The sequence below is a fragment of the Triticum aestivum genome, chromosome 3B (genome assembly GCF_018294505.1).
Source record: "Triticum aestivum cultivar Chinese Spring chromosome 3B, IWGSC CS RefSeq v2.1, whole genome shotgun sequence".
Lineage (NCBI taxonomy): Eukaryota > Viridiplantae > Streptophyta > Magnoliopsida > Poales > Poaceae > Triticum > Triticum aestivum.
In genome coordinates this window covers 498,867,692-498,879,518 of record NC_057801.1, presented here as the reverse complement: position 1 = coordinate 498,879,518, position 11,827 = coordinate 498,867,692, and positions in this window count along the sequence as shown.

Below are 11,827 nucleotides of genomic sequence, written 5' to 3'. Positions count from 1 at the left end.
TAGCAGATTTATTGCATGGCCTCTGATCATGTTGTGATAACCTGACTTGGGCAAGAGAGTGTGCCTGAGGATCCAGTTGATGGTTGGCAGTCCTGACAGAAGGTAATGTACTGATCCAAACTTATGTGTTTCAACAGCAGCATCTGGGATCTCCTTGTACATATGTGCCATAGAGTTGTGATCCATCTTCTTCTTGGCATAGGCATCCAAGTCATCCTCTTTCTCCTTAGGTGCATTGATCAGATTTTCCCATTCTTCAATTGATGATTGATACCTAGTACCTTCAGACATCCATACTATCCTGCCATTTAGATAGAAGTGTGTTGTGGAGTATAATTGCATTATGAGCTCATCATTCCACTTTGTGAGCTTCTGCCCAACAAAGTCTGCCACTCCACAAGCACTAAAGCTATCATACACACCAGGATAGTGTTCTTCATTCTCCTTCATGTACTTCCAGTCAACCCACCTCATGTCACACACTATTGTCTTCTTGTCCAGCAGCACTGTCTCATAGAAATCCTGATGTTCCTTTGTATGGAACCTGTAGTCAACAGCAGTTCTCCTCCTGACTGCATAAGGATCAGACAACCTCCATTGTCTGAGGCCTGCATCCTTTCTCGGCTTCATGTTCTCATCCACAGGATGAGCATCATTATGATCTGGAATTTTTGGCTTCAATTTTCTCAAGACATGCTCTTCATCATCTTCCTCTTCAGCAACAGTTTCAGGCACTAGGGCCTTGTTCTTCTCAGCAGCAGATATGTTCTTGGTATTCCTCTTAGGTGCAGTCTTGGTCTTGGAGGCAGCCTTGGGTGCTTCTTTGGGCTTTGATGAAGCAGCCCCTGACCTGATGGCATCACCCATAAGCTTCTGAGCTTTGGGTGCTGGTGCAGCAACCTCTTCTTCTTCTTCCTCTTCAGAGTCTCTCCTCATAGAGTGATTGCCAAGAACTTTGGCAGTAGTGGTTCTGACTCTCTTTTTCTTCTTGTCTTGGCCAACAGCTTCATCTTCTGACTCAATGGTAAACTTCATGGTTTCCCCAGTGGCAACCTTCCTAGGTTTGGAAGTGGGAATCTTTCTTGCAGGTGCCTTCTTCTGCATTCCTGGCTTAGTGGCTGCAGCTGAGCCATACTCCTTTTTGAGCACCTTCTTCTTGGAAGTGGCCTCATCCTCAACAGCCACATAGTCTTCATCCTCAGATTCTGAGGTTCTCTTCTTTCTGGCCCTGGTGGCAGCTTTGGGTAAGTTGCTTGGGGTACTCCTACTACCCTCATCAGAGCTGCTAGAGGGACTAGTGCCCTCACTCACTTGAACCTGCTCCTCTGACTTGTTCTGGCTGTCACTTTGATCAGACATATTGCAAACACTAACTGCAGACCCTGTGAATAGATGTAGATGAGATAGAGAGATGAGATAGAGTGGATGAGCATCACAAAATATAGAGGTTTTTGCAAAAGAATGAAACAAAAACTTAGGTTTAGTTTTCCATAGAAAGCATTTCGGATCAACCAATTTGTAAAATCGGTGATACCGAAGCAGCTTTTGGAACCTAAACTAGTGAACTTGGTCAGACCGAGTCATAGTTTGGTGGCACCGAGACTGCTAGGGTTTCACAAAGTCCTGAAGTCGGTCACACCGATTTGCAATTCTCGGTCAGACCGAGAATCACATGTGCAATGGCCATAGCCGAATCGGTGGTACCGAGTTCTACAACTCGGTGGGTCTGAGATGGTTTCGGCGGAAACCTAACCCTAAATTTTCAATTCATCTCTAATCTACGGAGTGTTTTGACTAGATAAGATAGTTTCAATCGTGGCAAGATTCATGGTGAACACAATGTGCTAGGAATCAGATGGGGATAGCACAGTGATCGAGTACATACCCTAGTTCAGCGATGAACTCGCTACGACGGCAAAGGCGGGGATGATTTCCGTTGACGACGGCGGAGACCAGCGACTGGAGGCAGCTGGCGACGAGGAGGACGATCCGGAGACCCTGGAGGCAGAGCAGGCTAAGCGCGGGCGAAAGAGTTCGGAGAAAGTTTCCAAATTTTTGCCCGTGGGTATATATAGCCCAACCTGTCGGTGTGACCGAGTGGAACAACTCGGTGGCACCGAGATGCATAACTGCTGACAGTTACAGCAACTCAGTGTGACCGAAAAGTTCAAATCGGTTGCACCGAGATTGAAAACCTAGATCGACTTAGTGATCTCGGTATGACCGAAATGGAAGAATTGGTCAGACCGAAACGCACAAAGAAGTTTTGGAAGTTTAAGTCTATGACGAATCGGGGACTCCGAGTGCTCCTCACACAGAGTGGTTCGAATCTGACTTGATCAAATTTTGTGATGTAGCATGAATAGAGTTTGAGACAAGAAAAGCATAGATAGCTAGAGAAGGTTCTTAGGCATTCTTGTCCATCCACTTGACAAAAGAAAAGAAACCAATCAATCAAAACAACAAGTGGATGTCCTCGAATGAGTAAAATATGCAACCAACATGCTCACACAATAAAATGGCAAATGAAATATGTGGCAAAGCATGCACAACCAATTCTAGCATCTATCAAGCAATTGGCGATGACTAGGTCATCTATATATGAGTATATTAACTTAGGAGTCAAATGAGAACATTTGATCATAGGTCATACTCATCGTTTAAGCTCAAGTGGGGTTACCACTTTTACATAATGCATTGATGTGTTCACACCATTAGAGTTGCTTTAGCTCCCCCTAGATGTGAGATCCCCCTAAGAGGGATGAACTAACCTTGTGTTTCGTCGATGATGACTTCATGTAGGTGTTGAAGATGTGGATGCTCAATGTTGATGTAGATCATTTGGAGCAATCCTTTGGAGTGAGTTGCACTTTCAATACCTACATGGGCTAGTCCCACAAGGAACAAACAAGGATATCCATAGACATAGAGTGATGCACACACAAGATGATGTCTATGAAAGCATTAGGTTACCTTGTCCCTTGTCTTACCAACAAGAGGGTTTGTGACTCCTTGAACTAGTGCAAGATGTGAAAGTTGATTGCACTTGTTGTTGCCAAAATGATATGAGTGAAATATGTTGGCGGAGTCACCCTCAAGAACTCTCTAGTTCTTCTTCTTCGGGATCCACATCATCTTGATGGGAATCCTTGGAGTTGTACTCGTACTTGATGAAGTAGAGCTTGACGTAGTCTTGGGAACCCACTTGACCAAGGCCTTGGAGCTTCTTCAAATGCATCAATCTCCTCTTGAAGCTTATCCTTGCCTTTTTGCTTGTGGTCTTGTGGTGGAAGATCATCTTGAGCTTGTGTCCCTTTGAAGGAAGTAGGATCATACTTCTCTTGTTGAGGAACAAACTTCGTCTTGGGGTATTGATCTTCTTCCCACTCAACTCCATTGGCATTGAACTTTCGTTCAAAACCAACACCTTGGTCCTTCCGGTGCCTTCCTTGCTTGCGTACAATTTCCTCAAATTGCTTACTCCCGGCAAGGCTCTTGTAAACACCTTTCTCTATAATTCCCTTCAATAAGCTATTTTCTTGCTCAAGTGTAACTTGGCTAAGAGAATCATTAGTGGAATCAAGAGAACTACTAGAAACAACAACATTGGATTTAGCATCATTATTGTTACTACTAGAGGAAGAATCCTTGTTGTTCTTGTTAATAGACTTGACTTGAGGCATGTAAGTAGATAAGAGCAAATGCTTGGCAATGTAAGAAGAACTTTTCTTACGAAGATCATCATTGATTGCCTTTAAGAACTCATGCTCTTGCTCAAGGTTGAGCTTTTCAAAGCGTAACTTCTCATGAGTCCTTAAAAGTTCTCGATGATCTTCTAAGATAGTTTCATGAGCTAACTTAAGAGTGTTTAGTTCTTTAGTTAGAAGCTCAATCTTCTCCTTATCATTGTCATTCGTTTTATCTTGATTAGCATGATTAATTGACGTTTCATCATAGTATTCATCACTAGAGTTGTCAACAAGTAAATCATCATCACCTAACAAGTCATCTTCATCACTATTGAAATCAACATACTCGGGGTGTGTTACCTTTGGGCCTTTTGCCATGAAGCATCTTCCAAGTCCTTCATTTGGTGAATCAAATATGTTGTAGGAGTTGGTTGACACAAGTGCTAGACCGGCAACACCTTCATCTTGAGTATATTCGGAGTCAGAGTGATAGCTTCTCTCGGAGTGATTATCGGAGGCGGAGTCGGATACCCATTCACCAACATGAGCTTGATGTCTTCAATTTGTGTAGCTCGTTGATGATTTGTTCTTCCTTTCCGAATCCTTGCTTCTCCAGGATGTTCTTCATTCATAACGATCATCTCTACTCCTCCTCTCTCTTGATGGTGATTCTTCTCTTCTACTTCTCCTTTTAGGTGATTCTTCTCTTCTTTTGTAGGGTGTCGTACACTCATTGGAATAGTGTCTGGGTATTCCACAATTGTAGCAATTGCGCTCTCGACTAGAAGATCTTTTGTCATTGTAGGACCTTGACTTGGAGCTTCTCTATTTGCTTCTACTCTTGTAGAACTTGTTGAAGTTCTTCACCATTAAGCTCAATTCTTCATTGAAGGTTTGTTTCTCACTTGATGATGTGGGGGCTTCACATGAGGCTTTGTAAGCACCACTTGACTTGTTGTGAAGTTCCTCCTTATCCTTGAGTGACATCTCATGAGCAACAATTCTTCCAATGACTTCCGTTGGTTTGAGATCTTTGTAATTGGGCATCATTTGGATCAATGTGCACACGGTATCATATTTTCCGTCCAAAGCTCTTAGGATCTTCTTTATGATGAATTTGTCGGTCATCTCTTCACTTCCTAAGCCGGCAATCTCATTTGTGATAAGAGCAAGCCTAGAGTACATTTCAGCGACACCTTCACCATCCTTCATTTGAACTTGTAAAGTTGACTTTGAAGCACATCCAACTTGGATTCCTTGACGGAGTCGGTACCTTCATGCATATCAATCAAAGTATCCCAAATTTCCTTTGCATTCTCAAGACGGCTGATTTTGTTGAATTCTTCGGGGCACAATCCATTGAAGAGGATATCACAAGCTTGAGCGTTGTATTGCAGCATCTTCAACTCTTCCGCTCTAGCTTCACGGTTCGTTTCTCTCCCATCAAAGAATTCACCTTGCAAGCCAATACACACAATAGCCCAAACGGCGGGGTTATGTCCAAGAATATGCATTTTCATCTTATGCTTCCAACTAGCAAAATTAGTACCATCAAAGTAAGGACCTCAACGGTGATAATTTCCCTCGCTAGACGCCATAATCTCCTAGGTTGTGAAACCAAGGCTATGACCACCAAAAGCTATGGAAATCAAAGCAAATGGAGACCAAAGCTCAGATACCACTTGTAGGATCGAAAGTATGTCTAGAGGGGGGGTGATTAGACTACTTGACCAAATAAAAACTTATCCTTTTCCCAATTTTAGTCTTTGGCAGATTTTACTATCTTAGCACAAGTCAAGCAATCTTAACACAATTCAAGCAAGCATGCCAAGAGTATATGAGCAGCGGAAAGTAAAGCATGCAACTTGCAAGAATGTAAAGGGAAGGTTTGGAGAATTCAAACACAACTGGAGACACGGATGTTTTTGTTGTGGTTCCGATAGGTGGTGCTATCGTACATCCACGTTGATGGAGACTTCAACCCACGAAGGGTAACGGTTGCGCGAGTCCACAGAGGGCTCCACCCACGAAGGGTCCACGAAGAAGCAACCTTGTCTATCCCACCATGGCCATCGCCCACGAAGGACTTGCCTCACTAGCGGTAGATCTTAACGAAGTAGGCAATCTCCTTGCCCTTACAAACTCCTTGGTTCAACTCCACAATCTTGTCGGAGGCTCCCAAGTGACACCTAGCCAATCTAGGAGACACCACTCTCCAAGAAGTAACAAATGGTGTGTTGATGATGAACTCCTTGCTCTTGTGCTTCAAATGATAGTCTCCCCAACACTCAACTCTCTCTCACAGGATTTGCATTTGGTGGAAAGAAGATTTGAGTGGAAAGCAACTTTGGGAAGGCTAGAGATCAAGATTCATATGGTAGGAATGGAATATCTTGGCCTCAACACATTAGTAGGTGGTTCTCTCTCAGAAACAACAAGTTGGAAGTGTAGGTTCATTCTGATGGCTCTCTCCGCGAATGAAGAGGAGGTGGAGGGGTATATATAGCCTCCACACAAAATCTAACCATTACACACAACTTGCCAAACTCGGTGGGACCGAACTCGGTCAGACCGATTCAGCAAATCTAGTGACCGTTAGGATTTTCGATGGGACCGACATGCAACTCGGTAGGACTGATATGATTAGGGTTAGGGCATAACATAATCTCGGTGACACCGATTACAGAAACTCGGTGGAACCGATTTTGGTAATAAGCTAACCAGAGAGTTGGTTAGGAAAACTCGGTGGGACCGGTTCGCTCATTTCGGTGGAACCAAAATGTTACGAAAAGGAAACAGGGAGTTTACATTGCAATCTCGGTGGGACAGATCGCTCATCTCGGTGGTACCGAAACATTACGAAGGGAAACAGAGAGATTACAATCCCATCTCGGTGTGACCGAGATCCCTTTCGGTGAGACCGATTTGCCTAGGGTTTGTGGCAGTGGCTATGACATCTGAACTCGGTGGCGCCGGATAGAAAGAATCGGTAGGGCCGAGTTTGACTTTAGGTTTAGGTCATATGTGGATGTGGGAAAGTAGTTGAGGGCTTTGGAGCATATCACTAAGCACTATGGAGCAAGAAACTCATTAAGCAACACCTCATCCCTCCTTGATAGGATTGGCTTTTCCTATAGACTCAATGTGATCTTGGATCACTAAAATATAAAATGTCTTGAGCTTTGAGCTTGAGCCAATCCTTTTATCCTTAGCATTTTTGAGGGGTCCACTTTTCTCATCCATGCCATGCCATTCATTGAGCTTTTCCTGAAATATTCATCTTGGAATAATGTTAGCTCAATGAGCTATATGTTGTTAGGAATTACCAAAACCACCTAGGGATAGTTGCACTTTCACCAGCGCGCGGCGCGGATGAAGATGCACTTAGGCAGGCAACCTCAAGGGCGCCAAGCTGGGAGGAGCAATCAGGCACCACCTCCTGATGGCCTGCCGAGGCCTCGGGGGCTCCGGCCTCGGGAGCCGTGGGTTGCGTCCCCCCATCGACGATCGCCTCAGGGCAGGCTTCACAAGCTCTGGAGGACGACGCTTCGGGAGCCCCGTGCGGCGTCAGCGCCGTGACACCAGAGCCTCCATCCTCAAGCGATGCTTGCCTCCCTGCACCCGCTCCTGGGGCAAGATCGATGCTGGTGGCGAGGAAGGGAGCGACAGCGACAGGATTCTCGCGAGGCCCCGCAAGGCCAGCTGGGCGCAGCCCCCATTCATCGAAGAGAGGCATTTGTCTCGCGCAATCAGCCCTGTTTGATCGGAGATACAGGAGGCTACCCCCGTGCCGAATATCGCCCAGCGAAGGGTCGCCAGTCAAGACCTCGAGCACCTTCTTCAGCGTCTCTGGCGCCAATTTCTTCTCCTGAAGCCTCATGCGGTCCAGGTCGCCCGTCAGGGCCCACATCAGCCGGGAGAGGCGCTGAAGAGGAGCAATGCAACAATGGAGGAACTCCTTCACCACCCGGGGCACAGTCACGCCGACCTCCCTCAGCCTCCTCAGTCGATGCCAGATGAAGGAGAGCCGAGGGCTTACGAGTCTCTCGTGGCCCCGGCCTAGATTGGGGACAGCAGGCAACATCGGAGGCGAGAGCAGAGGGCTGGGCACTCCAACATCCACATACAGCCACCGCGTCCGGAACCCACTTGTGGAAGGCATGAGTCCAAAATCGATCCCCGATGCGGCCGTCTCCGCCACGGCCTGGAAGCTCACGCACCCCGAGCACTACAAGGGGTCGGTTAGGTGCAACGAGAAGAAGTGGCGCAAGAGGGCGACGGAAGGAGCAATGCCCACCGTGGCTTCACAAATAAAGGCGAAGACGGAGAGGAGGGTAATGGATTGAGGATCAAGATGCATCATATGGATCTAATAATGAGTGAGCGCCGCATTGAAGAAAGCAGAGAAGGGGGGAATCAGGCCAGCCCACAGGGCATCGACGAAGAATCAAACCTCGGTGACTGTCCTATCAATGGACGCGTGGGACGCGGGCCAAGCCATCGTATTTCCGCACTCATTGAAGCTTGATGCGAGCGGAGGGCAGACCTTGCTTAGGGCCTCCAAGTTGAGCACCAATGACCGGCCGATGGCGGGCTCGATTGCCGGAGGCGAACTGGATGAGGACAGAGGCTTCTTCCCCTTCTCCTTGCTGGTTGGCGCCATGGTGGTGGAGGGGGCAGAGCTCAATTCAGATTGGAAGCGGAAACAGAGGCTCGAGGAAGAAACGGGACAGGAAGCACGCGGGCAGCAAAGAGGAAATAACTATGTAAAGCTTCATGGCCGCCTAGCCAGGCGGATATTGGGGGAGTGTGGGGAAGCGGAGACGCCCACGTCCAATCAGTCGCCAAGCGTCGACCAAGGCCGCAGGCTGTTGGGGCCCGCGGCGCTCCGCCCTTGCCCTTTGGCTTCGCTGCTAAGCCAAGTCCGAGCACGCCTTGGGCCCGGGGGCTACTATCGGTGTTCTGGGAACGGGGGTCCCCAGACTTGCCTGCCTGTGGCGTGGCTCAACTACCGGCCCAGTACGGCCCGTCTTCATCAACCCAAGCTCAGGACCCTCGCGAGGGGCCAAGCCTCGTGGGGTGGACAACACAAGGCCTCCTCAGGAGCGACCTCACCAGGCAGGCTCGCGAGGAGGCGGAGAGATCAAGGCAAGGGGCACCTCGCGAGGTGCTCATGACGCAAGCCATGACGATCAAGACCAGGCGGGCGCCAGCTTGCGCAGTGTCCTTGTTTCCTTTTTGGTGCAAAGGGGGCAAGCGCAGGCGCGGAGTAGCGAGGCATCAAGCAAAGGTTTCCATATCAGTGCAACGAGACGAACACCAGCAGGACGGCAGGACGAAGGTCACCTTGGAGCCCAAGACGGCGTCATCGGCAGTGCCTTTGGTAGTCGAAGACCACCTTTAGTCAGGATAGCTTGTACTAGTTGTCCCCTTTCAAAATGGCCATTGTTGGCTCCCTTCCCGCTCAATATTTGGGAAGAGGACCAGGGACTCTATAAATAGAGATAGCACCACAGTAGGAAGGGATCGAATCCTGATTAAGCAGAACACCCACCACCACCGGAACACCTCTCCTCGAGAGGTTGTTCTTCCCTTGTACTATTCATCATCAGCCCAAGAGGCAGTCCACCACACCACACACTGGATTAGGGTATTACACCACAACGGTGGCCTGAACCAGTATAAACCTTGTGTCTCTTGTGTTGTTCATCGTGCTAGCTTAGATTCGCGGCGAGGTTGTGGGCGTGTTTCAGTAGGGAGAAGATCTTCGTGCGCACCCCAGAGTTCAAACCTTAAGGGTTTTGCCGGAACCCGATATCCGACAACTGTAGCAATTTTCCCTCAAATGGATGACCTAAGGTTTATCAATCCATGGGAGGCGTAGAATGAAGATAGTCTCTCTCAAACGACCCGGCAACCAAATACAAGAAATCTCTTGTGTCCCCAACACACCCAATACAATGGCAAATTGTAAGGGTGAACTAGTTCGGTGAAGAGATGGTATTAAAAGTGTAATATGGATGGTACAAATATATTTTTATAATCTGAATAAATAAAAACAGCAAGGTAGCAAATAGTAAACGGGCACAAAAATGGTATTGCAATGCTTGAAAATGAGGCCTAGGGTCCGTATTTTCGCTAGTGCAATCTCTCAACAATGCTAATATAATTGGATCATATAACCAACCCTCAAAGTGCGATGAAGAATCACTCCAAAGTTTCTATCTAGCGGAGAACATAAGAATAAATTGTTTGTAGGGTATGAAACCACCTCAAAGATATTCTTTCCGTTCGATCTATTCAAGAGTTCGTACTAAAATAACATAAAGCTATTCTTTCCATTTGATCTATCCTAGAGTTCATACTAAAATAACACCAAAGCAATTAATATTCATAATACTCAATCCAACACAAAGAACTTCAAAGAGTGCCCCAAGTTTTCTACCGGAGAAACAAAGTCAAGAACGTGCATCAACCCCTATGCATAGATTACCCCAATGTCACCTCGAGAATCCGGGAGTTGAGTGCCAAAACATATATCAAGTGAATCAATACGATACCCCATTGTCACCACAAGTATTCAATAGCAATACATATATCAAGTGTTCTCAAATCCATAAAAGTATTCAATCCGATAACAACGAAATCTCAAAGGGAAAACTCAATCATCACAACAAGATAGAGTGGGGAAAACACCATATGATCCGACTATGTTAGCAAAGCTCGTGATACATCAAGATCATGACATCTCAAGAACACGAGAGAGAGAGAGAGAGAGAGATTAAACACATATCTACTGGTACAAACCCCCAGCCCCGAGGGTGGACTACTCCTTCCTCATCGTGGTGGCCGCCGGGATGATGAAGATGGCCACCGGTGATGATTCCCCCCACCGGCAGGGTGCCGGAACAAGGTCTAGATTGGTTTTGAGTGGCTACAGAGCCTTGCAGCAGCGGAACTTCTGATCTAGGTTAACCCCGAGGGTTTTCAGAATTTTTGGGAAATTATAGGGTAAAGAGGGGGTGCGGGAGGCCACCGAGGTGGGCACAACCCACCTGGGCGCACCTGGGCCCCCAAGCGCGCCCTGGCTGGTTGTGCCCCTCTCGGGGCACCCCCCCCCCCCCTAGGTGCTGCTCTGGCCCATCCAGGGTGTTCTGGTCCATAAAAAATCTCCAAAAAGTTTCGCGGTGTTTGGACTCCGTTTGATATTGATTTCCTGCGATGTAAAAAACAAGCAAAAAACAGCAACTGGCACTGGGCACTGGGTCAATAGGTTAGTCCCAAAAAATGATATAAAGTTGCTACAAAATGATTGTAAAACATCCAAGAATGATAATATAATGGCATGAGTACTTCATAAATTATAGATACGTTGGAGATGTATCAGTATCCCCAAGCTTAATTCCTACTCATCCTCAAGTAGGTAAATGATAAAAGAAATAATTTATGAAGTGTGAATGCTAGCAAAGTGCATAAGTTTGATCAATGATAATTTCAATCATTTTTCCTAGCATCATAACAGCAATTCTTTCTCATAAAACTTCTCATGTTATAGTGGTAACCAATTCACATGTTAAGGTTCAAACAATGAATTCTCCTGAAACCCAATAACCTATGTTCTCAATCACCAAGCAATTGCAATTCAACTTATTCAACAGAGTTTAAGTAAGAGCTCCACATACTCAACCATCATATAGTCTTCTATGATTGCTAGCACTCACCGCATACACATGAGCAAAACATTTCAACCGGACACATAGAAAGATAGGGGCTTATTGTTTTGCCTCCCAACGTATTCACCTCAAGGGTGATGTCAACAATAATAAGTCATGCTACCCATATTCAACTGGACATATGTGCCTAGATCTTTCCTAACCACATGATGCTTGCCAAAATAGAAAAGTAAAAAGGAGTAGAGAGAAAAACTTTGACTCTTTGCATGAAAGTATATACTGAAAAGTAAAAGATAGGCCCTTCGCATAGGGAAGTAGAGGTTGCCATGCGCTTATTTGTTTGTATGTTCAACCCCTTAATGCAAAAGGATGTCACGTTATATTGCCCCTTATGATAGCAACATTTATTATGCAGTCTGTCGCTTTTATTCTTTGCCATCACAAGTTCGTACAACGCTTAATTTT